The 14,100-nt window shown below is 48.8% G+C and overlaps 1 protein-coding gene and 1 non-coding gene across 2 annotated transcripts in view; both read left to right on the top strand.

The window, feature by feature from the left end:
• OLFM2 (olfactomedin 2) overlaps positions 1-14,100 on the top strand; it is a 319,482-nt gene that overhangs the window by 39,120 nt on the left and 266,262 nt on the right. The gene's annotated exons all lie outside the window — the stretch shown is intronic.
• Positions 1,448-1,519, top strand: TRNAI-GAU. The gene has a single exon. It is a non-coding gene; the product is annotated as a tRNA-Ile (tRNA).

Here is a 14,100-nt window from a genome sequence, read left to right as displayed (position 1 = left end):
AATGCGGGGCAGAACTCCTTCCATCTCCAGCAACCTTTACATATAGGCCACTAGCCCGGCATCAGAAGTAGAGAGAATGTTCAGAAATACATTAGACAAGGTTCCCAGATCCCCGATCCAGGCAGGAGATTTCCCAATTTTGGGGGCTTCTGCCCACTACGGGCAGATAGCCCCACCCCTGAACAGCAATGTTGTGCAGTGACGCTCTGCTTTTTGGGCAAACCTCTATGGCTTGAGTTTTTCGGTGGGAAGGTAACAGCGTTCCGTGCGCCTTGGGGTTTAGTCATGCCGGCCACATGACCACGGAAACGTCTTCAGACAGCTCTGGCTTTTCGGCTTTGAAACGGAGATGAGCACCGCAACCCTAGAGTCAGATTTGACTGACTTTCAAGCAAGGGAACCTTTACCTTTACCTATGGCTTGAGCACAATTTTAACCATAGAGATTGCCACAGAGGCAGACCGTCATCGCCAATGCGATGATGCCACTTTTGCATGACATCATCACGCCGGGGACATCACGCCCACTCCAGGACCGCCCCCAACCCCCCCCCCCACTGGCACGATGATTGCTCCTGGCAACCCAATCGGGAGTCCTCCAGCCTTTTTGAGCCTGTGGGCACATTTGGAATTCCAGCACAGCAACAGAATGGCTGCCGCAGGAGGCGGAGCCAGCCACAAGGTTGATTGCCACTGCTTAACTTCAGTAACACTGTGCAGATCCTTGTTCTGTGGCGGCGGCTGCTGCCAAAGCAACGTTTTAAGGAATCTGCACAGCCAATCGAATCTGCAGTAGTCAATGAAAGGCCTTGCTGGGCAAAAACCCTACCTGGCCCCACCCACTTCTTGAAAACACTCAGCAGCTACCAGAAAAGGTGTCCGTGGACACCACAGTGCCCACGGGCACCATGTCGGAGACCCCCACATTAGAGGCTCCTGGGAGCCCAAAGTAGTTCGCCCACGGTGGAGGTTCACTGCTGTGTCTCTGCATGAGTTCTTGGCATTAGTAATTCAAACCCTTTTCCGTGTCTGGTTTGTGTGGGGCGTTCTATCATTCCCAACACAGAGATTTAGAAGGATTAGTTTGCTCTCCACTAACCATGATTAGTTACCAGGAGCCTGTCCTCTTGGCTTGCTGCCTTCTAATCAAGCCTCACTCCTGGAACCCTCTTAAAACCTCCGCCCGCACGAACATCAGTAGACAGTCTTTCTTCAATCAAATAATGCAAACGCCCAGAATAAAACACAGATGGATGCTGTTTCATACCGGTTGCCAAGGTTCCATCACAACCGATTAATTCCAAGCTTATTTCTGTTTTCTTTCTGTATTCTGCTCTAATGCATCTTACGCCTGATCTTTCGAATCCGCCTATTTTGTACAGTAAAGGTTTAGACTGTCAGTTTCAGTAACTGCATCTTCTTATAATTGTGTGGGGCTGTGTTGGGAAGGGGCTGTGGCTCAGTGGTAGAGCATCTGCTTGATATGCAGAAGGTCCCAGGTTCAATCCCCGGCATCTCCAGTTAAAAGGACCAGGCTGTAGGTGAGGTGAAAGACCTCTCTGCCTGAAACCCCAGAGAGCTGCTGCTAGTCTGAGTAGACAAGACTGACGATGGACCAAGGCAGCTTCATGTGTGTGTTCCATTTTCTTTTTTGAATTATGAACTGTGCTGGCTGATAGCACATTCTAAAAAAACCTAGCATGGCTTAGTTTTGCAAGTGTCACAGAGTGCAAGCTTGGTGTAGTGGTTAGGAGCGTGGACTCTAATCTGGGAGAACCGGGTTTGATTCCCCACGCCTCCACATGCAGCTGCTGGTGTGACCTTAGGTCAGTCACAAGTTCTTTCAGAGCTGTTCTTTCACCAGCAGTCCTTGAAGGAGCTCTTTCAGCCCCACCTACCTCACAGGGTGTCTGTTGTGGGGAGGGGAAGGGAGAGAGATTGTAAGCCGCTCTGAGACTCCTTCAGGTAGTGAAGGGTGGGGTATAAATCCAATCTCTTCTTCTCTTCTGCAAGGGTCAGCTGTTTTCCAGGTACACTGAAGAACTACAAACAGTGGTTTATATACTAACTTTCAAATACATATTCTAGGGGAAAAAATGCCAGTACTAACATTGATGCATGGTTCATTAGGTTTGACATCAGCCAAAATGTTGTGATGCAGTTGTCGACTGCTTTGTTATTAACTGTGCTGTAAAGAGCAAGCACTTTTGCCTTCAAAGAAAGGGTTGCCTGATTGTATAGCCAGAAGGTGTGTTGTGTTGTATGAGGTTATGGCCCGTGGCTAAATCAATGCAACTGAGCTGAACTGGGCTGCTTCCTATACTCGCTAATTGGACTGCAGCAGACTTCTGCCATTTTATTTTTGAGTAAGGCTTTCAGTAAGATAAGGAGTGCCAGTTCTGCGGGGAGAGAGGGCCAACCTACTGCAATGGCTTACTTAACAATCTGTTGCTGCACCATAGTGATGGAAAGTGCTGCTGAGTCACAGCCGATTTATGGTGACCCCCGTAGGGTTTTCAAGGCAAGAGACAATCAGAGGGGGTTTGCCACTGCCTGCCTCTGTGTAGCAACCCTGGATTGAAAGCCAGTGTGGTGTAGTGGTTAGGAGCGTAGACTCTAATCTGGGAGAACCAGGTTTGATTCTCCACTCCTCCACATGCAGCTGCTGGTGTGACCTTGGGTCAGTCACAAGTTCTCTCAGGAGCAGTTCTCGAAAGAGCTCTCTCAGCCAGACCTACCTCACAGGCAGTGTTCCCTCTAAGGTGAGTTAGTGTGAGCCTAGCACACAGTTTTTTAGCCTCTGGCTCACACATTTTTGTCTTAGCTCAGGAAGGATGGCTCCAGAGCAAACTAATTTATGCAGTATCCAAATTGCTCACTCACAACTTTAATGCCAGTAGCTCACAAAGGAGATTTTTTGCACACAAGACTGCACAGCTTAGAGGGAGCATTGCTCACAGTGTGTCTGTTGTGGGGAGGGAAAGGGAAAGGAGATTGTACGCGGGGTATAAATCCAATCTCCTCCTCCTCCTCCTCCTCCTCGTCTCCCATCCAAGTACTAGCCAGGGTCGTCAGGGTGTTGGTTCAGTACTATTCATTAAAAATGTGTTACCAGAGGTCATTTCGGGGGGGATCGCGGGGGATCACAGTTCCCCCGGGTGAGGTACGGGGGGCGGGGCACATGACAAAGCCCCGCCCCCTGCTTCCGGCCGCCCCGCTTCCGGCCCTCATTCAGCCGGGAGGAGGCAGGAGAAGAGGGAGGGTAAGTTGCTTCCTCCCTGCCTCACAAAGTATATTGTTTATTAACAGCCTTTTTTTACCAACAGCATTTTAACAGGGAATGGTCTCCTAACCTTGGGTTTTTAGCTTAGTGTGGGTTATCTTTTCTTCCTCCCTAAGTGTAGTCCCCCCATCCCTTTTTTTTTTTTTGGTAGTTTATGTAGTATTATAAAAAAATAAAAAATCCCCTCTGAGGGCTTAAAAAAAAAGAGCCAACTTACGGGAACCCCGCAGGGTCTTCAAGGCAAGAGATGTTCAGAGGTGGTTGGCCATGGCCTGCCTTTTCATAGCAACCCTGAACTGCCTTGGTGGTCGTCCATCCAGGTAGTAACCAGCGCTTAGCTTTTGAGATCCAAGGAGATCAGGCTAGCCTGGGATATCCAGGACAGGGCCTTTGGGAAGTACTGTCTGCTTACCCCCATGGAGATAGATCCAGCCGGGTAGCTGTGTTAGTCTGTCTGTAGCAGTAGAAAAGAGCAAGACTCCAGTCACACCTTAAAGACTAACAAATTTGTGACTGCATGAATTAGTTTGCTCTGGAGCCATCCTTCCTGAGCTAAGACAAAAATGTGTGAGCCAGAGGCGAAAAAACTGTGAGCTAGCTCACACTAACTCAGCTTAGAGGGAACAATGGTTAGGAGCACAGAGTCTAATCTGGGAGAACTGGGTTTGATTCCCCACTCCTCCACATGCAGCTGCTGGTGTGACCTTGGGTCAGGCACAAGTTCTCCCAGAGTTGTTCTCTCAAGAGCAGTCCTCAAAAGAGCTCTCTCAGCCCCACCTACCTCACAGGGTGTCTGTTGTGGGGAGGGGAAGTTTTTTAAGCCGCTCTGAGACTCCTTCAGGTAGTGAAGGGCGGGGGTATAAATCCACTCTCTTCTTATTCTATTGCTTATCCCCAGATTAGCCTGGGTCAGGTTCCCTTTGACCCAAATGGGTTCATACTCAATGGGCCAATGCTCATTAGATAGGATGCTGGACAAGATGGACCACTGGTTTGATCCTGCAGGGATTTTCTGATACATACGGTGGTCTACAAATTAGTAAATTATGTCTGATGGGATGTGTGAAACATAGGCAAAAGGGAATATGTGCACTTCTGGACACTGCTGCAGATGTTTGCAGGAAGTGCTTGCAGTTCCATCAACCCTAACTTTTAACAGCCATTTAGTTCAGCTTCTATTTCCTGGTATCCAGTACACATCTCCCATTTCTTCAATGACTTTGATTGCCATCTTCCAGTTTTTCTGAGCCCTTTTACTTTCTCACCATATGCGAGAGCAACCTCCTTAAAAGCATCCAAGTACCAAAAACCCCCTCCATTCTCAAACTTCCAGATTCTATTAATCTTCCATTGTATAAAGTGCCACTATTGAAATGGCACTTCTCCCTCGGGTTTAAACAAACTACAAACTTTTATAAAGAAGAACTTTCCTGTTTTCCTCTAGTTTTTAATTGCACGTCTTTCTCCCATTTTATCAGAGAAGGTTTCTTGTGTTCGCAACCACTATTGTATATGTGGGTGATATAATTTTGCTAATATTTTTCTGACTTGTACTTTCGAATCTGGCTAATTCTCGGAGTGTCTTGTGTATCCTTTTCTGTTACAACTGCTGGTAAAGTGGCCGCCCCCTATATGGGTGGCAATTGCCACAAAATCAGGCCGACGACAGGCAAGGCAAGGGTCTCCTACACACTTGGGGGACTCCTTGGGTGTGCAGAAAAAAAGACTTCGGGCAATTCTGCATCTAGCATTCGCTCCACATTTTCTCAACTGGGAGGAAAAAGTGCAGCTCAAAGCCACATTCAAATACCTTGGGGCAATGCCATACTGACTGCAAAGTCACCCCCCCCCAATGGCCATAAAACAACCATAAATCTACGCAGAAAACCCGATGATCAAAGGTAGTGAAAAAACGCATGGGAGTGTGGAGGCTACCATAAAACCCGGTGATCAAAGGTAGTGAAACCGCATGGGAGTGTGGAGGCTACCATAAAATCCGGTGATCAAAGGAAGTGAAAGCAGCATGCAATGCAGAGGGGAATTTCTGTTTCAAAGTGGGTTTCGTAAAACAATGGAGGGAAAAGCCGATGCAGAATCAGCCCTTGTGAATTAACCAAAAGAAAGGAAAAAGCATGAGAAGAACTGGATGTGCTCCAGGATGCAGGGAATACCGAAACAAGCTGAGAGTCTGACCTTGGCAAATGTTACTGCTTGACCTACCTCTCAGGGGTGTTGTGGGGTCAAAACAGGGATGCCAGCCTCCAGGTGGGGCCTGAGGATCTCCTAGAATTACAAATCCACTCCAGACTACACAGATCAGTTCCCTGGGAGAAAATAGATGTTTTGGTGAGTGAGGACAAAAAAAGAGGGAAAGCAAACTTAACCCTAAAATACACCAGCCCTGTTCAAAGGGTCAAGCTAATTTAAAGATATATATGATCAAAAAATATTTTTATTTATGGTGTAAAGTAAAAGGTAAAGGTTCCCTTGCTCAAAATCCAGTCGAGTCCGACTCTAGGGTTGCGGTGCTCATCTCCGTTTCAAAGCCGAAGAGCCAGCGCTGTCCGAAGACATTTCCGTGGTCATGTGGCCAGCATGACTAAACACCAAGGTGCATGGAACGCTGTGACCTTCCCACCGAAGTGGTACCTCTTTATCTACTTGCAATTTCTTGCTTTCGAACTGCTAGGTTGGCAGGAGCTGGAACTAGAGTCGGGAGCTCACTCCGTCATGCGGCAACTCGGGTCTCGAACTGCTGAACTACCGACCTTCCACGGCTTGCAGTTCAGCGTCTTAACCACTTGAGCCACCGCAGCTCCTTATTTATGGTGTACACAGGAGCAAAGATTAAAAGATTAAAAGCAAGCGGTCTGAAGATCAGACTTCAAAGGACATCAAAATGAGCTTGAAATGAGATTTTGTCATTTTATGAACTTAGATGATCCTCCTTGTGCCCCTTCCCCTTTTCCTCCTCCTCCTCCTCCTCTTCCATCCAAAGATAGGAACATCAGCATCTGAAATGACTTTGGTTACATACAATGTGCCAGAAGGAGAGAAGGTGCCCCAGAGAGAGGAGTACATTGAGTAATCACTCCTCATACCAGGCTGCAGAAGAAGGCAAAAAATATGCCTCCCCTCACCTGGTTGCTGGGAGGGAAGGCGGCAAGGTCAAGCCCGATCATGTTGGCTATCGGAACCTAAGCAGGGTCGGTACCTGGATGGGAGACCACCAAGGAAAGCTCTGCAAAGGAAGGCCGTGGCAAACCACCTCTGCTTCTCCCTTGCCTTGAAAACTCCTTGCTGAGGTCACCATAAGTTGGTTGCGGCTTGACGGCGCTTCTGTATGTAACCTAATTGCTCGCCAGTCTGAATCCCTTCTTGCCTGAAGTATGGCTGGATTCTTAGTATGTGGTTGCTCAGGGGTATCATTGGAGGGTACCTGATACAGCAGCCCGACTTGGATGGCCCAGGCTAGCCTGATCTTGCCAGATCTCAGGAGCCTAAGCAGGGTCCAGGGTCATGAAGCAAAGGCAGGGAATGGCGATCCGCCTCTGGACATCTCTTGCCTTGAATACCCTATGGGGGCCACTCCATAAGTCAGCTACGACTTGGTGGCACTTTCCACCACCACCACCAAGCAGTGTGAAGAACCATCCAGGCAGAAGGTCCCGGGGTCACTTCTTAGCCTCTCCCCTTTCAGAAGGATCTTGGCTGCAGGTCAGGTTCACGGTATTTTGTTGCCCCAAATGATATAGACCCGCTACCATCATATGATGCAACCACTTTGCTGAAGCTAAGTTGGTTTGGGTCTGGTCACTGCCTCGACAGGAGACCTTTTACAAACAGGGATCGGATGACAAGATCTCAGGAAGTTACCATGGAGGTTAAGATCTACCCATCTTGGCTAAATTTGAATTGTAAATCTGTTACTGTATTTTATTGTAATTTATTGTTTTATATTATGTATTTTATTGTTATAACCTTGGCACATAGTGCCCTTGTTAGCCGCCCTGAGCCTTCGGGGTAGGGCGGGATATAAATCCAAATATAAATAAATAAACCCTGCACCTACTATTTGGAGATCCACAATGGAAGATTGGAAGGATAAATGCAATAATAGCACCAACATCCAAAACCCATTTACCAAGGACCACTTTATGCATGTGAAGAGCTTTGCTGGATCAGACCAGCGGCCAAGGCCTCTCCCTAATTTTTTTAATTTATACGCCTCTTTTCTCCCTAATGGGGACCCAACATGGCTTATCGTATCATTCTCTCCTCTAACACCTTATCCTTCCAACAACACTCCTGTGAGGTGGGTTAGGCTGAGAGATGGCAGCAGAGGAGAGGACTTGCAATAATGGGTTTAAATTAAGGGCTGGTAACAGCTGGATCTTAGGGAGAACTTTTTACAGTCAGAGTTGTGCAACAGTGGAATCAGCTGCCCAGGGAGATGGTGAGCTCCCCCTCCCTGGCAGTCTTGAAGCAGCGGCTGGACAAACACTTGTCAGGGATGCTCTAGGTGGATCCTGCATTGAGCCAGGGGGGTTGGACTAGATGGCCTATACGGCCCCTTCCAACTTTGTGACTCTATGATGGACCAAAGGTCACCAGATGAACTTTTAAGGGAAAGGGAGTATTTGAACCCAGGAGTCTCGGGTCCTAGTCTGACACTCTAGCTGCTGTGCCACACCGGCTAACCACTGTGCCACACCGGTGCAAAGTAGGTGGCCTGCCACTGGGCCACAGCCCCTTCCCCTTTGTCCTGGTCCTGTAAGGTGATTCTCAGGTTCTTATTTTGCCTTCCAAAACTCTGGTTCCATGTTTAGTTTTGGCTTCTTACTGACTGGTGGTCTACATCAACGGCAATTAATTTTGTTCCAGAAGGATGATGAGAGAAGTAGGGCTCCGATTCCCTGTGCAGGAAGTGGGATCATTTGCTGCAGAGAAAGCAAAGCCAAGAGGAGTGGGCTGTCTCCTCAAGATATGATTCTATAGCTGGGGGAAGGGTGCTGCCAACAGTTCTGTATAACAGCCCCCCCCAATATTCTTTGAGCCTGTGGCCACCCTTAACATTCTGAGACAAGATGGCTGCCATAGGAAGTGAAGCCACAGATGCAAGTACCTACAGAGGAAGCCCTGGTACAGGGGAGAAGATGGGTATTCTAAGCAAATGCACTAGGAAAGATGAGTGAGTGGGAGAGTAAACTGACGCTATGCTGGTAGCTGCTGCTGAAACCATGTTATCTAAGTCTGCACAGCCAATCAGATCTCCAGTGGCCAATCAGAAACCCCGCTGGGCAGGAGCCCTATCTGGACCCACCCACTTGGTAGAAGCACTTGGCCAGCTCCAGGAAAGGTGCAAAGGGGTGCCCTTGTGTGGTGCCCATGGGCACCACGTTGGAGACCCTTGCTGTATGTTATTAATTCCTTTCTCTAAGTCACGTACAGAATCAAGGCAGCCCTCCACCTCACCTGCATGCTGCCGTTTAGAATTCTGCATAATTTTTTTGCTCTGGATGTTTTTTTCCCCCTCGATGAACGCACTCTGAACAGCCAGCAGCATTCTCCGCGATTAGCCGGCCCGGCGTCTGTTTCATCTCTTCCGCAATTTCTTATGAAATGCATAACTGCAGATTTAAGAGTGCAAAATGTATTAAAAAGTGGCCGCGTCGAAGGAGAATTCACCGTTGAGTGAGCCTGCTTCGTTCCTCTTTAGCAAACTCATTTGATCTGAATTTGAGTTTGCATCCAGATTAAGGTTAAATCGAACATCCCGTGAGGCGGAACTCTTCCCCTTTGGCTATGGAAACGGTGGCCTTGGGTAGATGGTCTCAACAAGACGGCAGCAGTAAGACCAACGGGGACCCATGCCAGTAGAAAGGCATCACCAAGTGGTGGGGAGGACCAAGTCTGAGTGGCACCTGGAACTCAGGGGCTCTTGTTTCTCTGCCTTATCTAAAACTAGACAGGGGCCATGCTGGAAATGCCACATGTGAAGGGGAAGGGATGTGGCTCAGGGCTATGAACAGAGGTGTGAGCATACGCTAACAGTTTTCTTCTGCACCACCAGTGTAAAGCAGTGTTCTGCATTATGGCTGGCTATTTCCTATTCAGGCTCTTGCCTCCCTCTGCAGAACCTTTGTTGGTGGTGCCTATTCAGGTACTGACCCCGCTTAGCGCCTAAGATCTGATGAGATCGGGCTATCCTATGCTGCCTTCCTTCCCAGAAGCAATCATAGAGGTGGAGTAGAGGGTTGTTCTGCATCTTGGCTGGCCACCTCCCAATGGGAGGAGAAGAAGAAGAGGAGGAGGAGGAGGAGGAGGAGGCGGAGGAGATTGGATTTATACCCCACCCTTCACTATCCAAAGGAGTCTCAGAGTGGCTTACAAATGCCTTTCCCTCCCCCTCCCCACAACACACACCCTGTGAGGTAGGTGGGGCTGAGAGAGGTCTTGACAGAAACTGCTCTTTTTTCAAGAACAGCTCTGACAGAACTATGGCTTGCCCAAGGTCATCCAGCCAGGTGCAAGTGGAGGAGTGGGGAAGGCCGAGGTAGGTCACCTGTTTTAGACTGACTTTGGAGAAATGCTGAAGCAGCACATGCCTGCCTTGTCACGTACAGCGTTTGCCAAATGCCTTGCCCAAAGTGAGAGATGAGGCCTTGGCCCTCTACCAGAGTTGTCCGAATGCATCAGAAGACTCTTGAGTGCAGCCGTCCTTTTGCTCCCGATGGGAAGGCTAAATCCCTCCCAGTTCCTGACAATGTGTGGAAAGGGCTGGCTCTCTCATTTTGTGCTGGGTATTTTGGGGAAGAGGTCATCACAGCTGAAGGTAAGGTCAGTCCTAGGTGATCTTATTTGTGGACTTCTTGAGGACTGGTGGTCCCCGGCCCTAAGGACATCTGTTTAGCCTCAACCAGAGCCAGAGCTTTTTCGGCTCTGCCCTGGTGGAACACTGTCAGGGTCCTTAGCCAGGTTACTCAACACAGGGCTTCATGAGAAGATAACTGTTTATTGGTAAATCCAGTACTAAAGACACGTGTACAGCTTGTGTCAGGAATGGCCACCAATACTAGGGCCTCTGACTTATACTAGAATCAAACATACCCCCGGTAAGCATGAAGAGAAGAAGAAGAAGAGATTGGATTTATACTTCACTTGGAGTCTCAGAGCGGCTTACAAACTCCTTCCCCTTCCCACAACAGACACCCTGTGAGGTGAGTGGGGCTGAGAGAACTCTGACACAAACTGCTCTTTTTCGAGGACAGCTGTGCCAGAGCTTGTGACTGACCCAAGGTTACATCAGCAGGTGCAAGTGGAGGAGTGGGGAATCAAACGCAGTTCTCCCAGATTAGAGTCTGCGCACTTAACCACTACACCAAACTGGCATGAGCCAATGGATACATCTCACACGCACGGGCAAAGCAAGCAGGCAAAGCAAAAGCCGTTAACTTTCCCAGCCGAGTAAAACTGCAGCTGGAGCATCTACAAGGTCAAGCATAAGATAGAAAACAGTTGGTGAGCCAGGGAGGGCTGAGACAGAGAATGGGAGGGCACCCCTCCACATTCCAGACCTATGACAGGGCTACCTGACAAACACTCTCCCAAGTGAGATCACGGCCCTGAGGGATCTTCAGTTCCATAAGAAGTTCCACAAGGCCTGTAAATGGAGATGTTTCACTGGGCCTTTGATTGAGGCGACGGGTGTCTCAACCTTCTGGCCTCCCCTGCTCCACCCCCTCCCTGACTTAGCTTATTCAGTAAATTTGTGTGTGTGTGTGTGGGTGTGTTCTCCCACCACCAGATCTATGAGCTGTCTTGGTATGTCAAGATTTTCGGATTGTTGAATTGCAGAACCTTTTTACTGTTTTATTTGTATTTTTAATGTGTTGTGAGCTGCCCTGAGCCCTGCGTGCAGGGAAAGGCGGGATAAGTAACCAATAAATAATAATAAAAAATGAATAGACTGTATCAGTGGTTGAGCAACCTTCCATGGCCTGTGAGTCCTGACCATAAAGAAGGACATGAGAGCATAGTTGATGAAAGGACTTCATGTGGGAAGAGCTGTGGATGAGTTATATGATCAATGGTCATTGCTGGAAGCGGGCCGGTTCCAGGGTTTGGGGTCCCTGGGCCAAGAATGCCCAGGGGCCCCCCCATGCCCACTACTAGACTCCCCTTCTTGCCCACCCATCTGCATGCCACTTGCCTAGGCATCCTCCCTCTGCCCACTCGCAAGGTGTCCCTCCACCTGCAGTCACAGAGCTGCCCACACTGCTTGCGCCTCCTTTCCCCGATGGCGGCGGGTGCAGCTGAGAGTGCCACTGCCATGGCCACTAGGAGAGATAATGCCTTTGCGCACCGACCACGTGCCCTTCTCCAGCAGCTCTAGGCAGCACATGCAGCTGAGAGCAAAGGTGACACAGCACCCACAAGCAAGCCTGTAGCTACAGCGGGGTATTTGGGGGGCCTTGCCCCCTTAATTAAAAGCCCTGTCCCACAAATAACCATATACAAATATATACAGGGGGGACCAGCAATTCAAAACAGTACAATAATAATGATGAGAAATTGCTGTAAAGTTCACAAATCACAATGAATAGACAATAATAACTAGTACAGAATTGACGCTTGATGATGTTTATAATTTCTATGTTTTCAGAACACAGGACGTCAAATACGGAAGGTGAGCGATACGAACATCTCGAGTGGTTGTTCGTTTCGAGACAACTCTTTTTCAACCAAATTCCTATCAGAAAACAGATGGAATATAATAAGCTTAAATACGTATATCACGGCTATGACCAAATAAATAAAAATATTCTTGTTGTTACATACAGTTCTCTGTAGACAACCAGATAACTGTATGTAACAACAAGAATATTTTTATTTATTTGACATCCTGTGTTCTGAAAACATAGAAATTATAAACATCATCAAGCGTCAATTCTGTACTAGTTATTATTGTCTATTCATTGTGATTTGTGAACTTTACAGCAATTTCTCATCATTATTATTGTACCACAAATAACCATGCCAGAAACCTTATTGGGGAGTTTTTTTTTTTTTTTTGTATTTTTAATGTGTGTGTGTGTAGAAAGCTTCTTTTTGAGGAGAGACCCCTGCAGGCAGCAGCAGCAGCAGCATGGCTTGTCCTCAGGCTTCCCTCTCCCTCCCACTGTGGAATTCTGGGGGGGGGGGCAATCATGGGACCTGGGAAAAGATAGCTCAGAAGACATCTAAATGCCTTTTGAGTTCCCTTCCACAGGACAAGAAAGCTTAGAAGGGCACTCAGGAGTGGCACCTTCAATGCCTCGCTAACAAATCCCCCCTTTCTGCTGGCCCGGTCCTGCTGTACACCACCTAGGTCATGGTGAAGCAGGCTGTGGAAGGGGGTGAGTGTGGCCATCAGAGGAGATGTGTGATCAGGGGTCAGCATCAGTGGGCCCCCACTGGGCCCTGGCTGCTGCCCCACCTCAGGATATGCTGATGCCGGCCCAGCCCGGAAGCCTGCTGTTTTGGAAGGGCGAAGGCAGTGCCCTTGTTTTATTGCAGCCCGGCCCCAGTACGTATTAGGGAAAGGATCCCCAGTCCAAGGGTGTCAATTCTAGCTAAGCAAGTCTTGGCTTCCTTGCTTTCTGAAACGGAAGCGGAATGCTAAGCTCCCTTCATGGGCCCCGGGGAAGGGAGCACCGATTGCTTCTGCGTCGATCCCATTAGATTTCCCCTTTCCGAGGAGCATCCCACTGTCCGTGTCAAAAAAGGGATCCAGCCCTCCCCCTCCTTGGGCAGCCCACCCCTAGCTAATCACCCCGGCCGCTTCCGAATGTGAACACCGCTTTTGCTTTGTCATTTTGGATTTCTCCGTCTTCCCCCACCCATCCATCAGGCCCTCCCCTTTGCCTCAACCCCTCTCGAAGACAGCTTGTTCGCTTTCCCTGCCAAAAGTTTTATTAGTGCATCTGGTTCCAGCCCGCCCGTAAATGCCCCCTGCAGCAACATTTCCCTTCCGCTTTAAGAATTTATGCCGCCGACCCCCACCCCACCCCCATGCCAGCTCTGAGAACAGCTGCACATTACGGCTATAAAAAGCCCGTGTGTTGTTGTCTTCCCTAATGGATCTCCCCTCCTAAACAGTGTGTTACGTGACAGGAGTTGCACCCAAGTTTCAAGCACAGCCGCTGGGCTCGGCCAGGAGAGCCCGAGATGAATGGTTTTGAGAAGCTGAAAGGGTTGCTAATGGAGATTGGTCGTTTCAGCACCTTGGACAGTGGCAGCAAGTTAACTTGGGGTCTTTTGGCCAGCGCTGCGGTAGGGGTTTTTTTTTGTTGTTGGTTCAGGTGGATGTTGGGTTTTCCGTGCCTAAAGCTCTCTCCTGAGAAGGCTTAGCTGCCTGAGCTTAAGTGCTGTAGCTATACCGCATACATCGCAGTCCATGCCCAGTGCAGTCCTGGCGTCGGCTTAGGTCTATGTTTGCCCAAGACTGAGAGATGATGTACATGCCAATTTCTGTTGCAATCCAACGGGTCGGCGTGTCGATACTTCATTGTGTCTGGCAGTCATCATTCCAGAAGGGTAGCTCTGCTGGTCTGTTATGGTGGAAATAAAACGAGAGTTCTGTGGCACCTTAACGACAAAGGCCCAACATGAGATGGATTGAGTCTATAAAGAAAGCCGCGGGCCGCAGTCTGTATGACCTGAGCAAGGCTGTTAATGATAGGATGTTTTGGAGGATGACTGAGAGGTGATGACCTGGAGAGGAGACGACTGAGAGGTGATATGATAACTATCTTCAAGGACTTGAAGGGCTGTCGT

The sequence above is a fragment of the Gekko japonicus genome, unplaced genomic scaffold (genome assembly GCF_001447785.1).
Source record: "Gekko japonicus isolate JY-2015 unplaced genomic scaffold, Gekko_japonicus_V1.1 scaffold945, whole genome shotgun sequence".
Classification (NCBI taxonomy): Eukaryota; Metazoa; Chordata; class Lepidosauria; order Squamata; family Gekkonidae; genus Gekko; species Gekko japonicus.
This window is presented reverse-complemented; position numbering and strand designations above follow the sequence as displayed.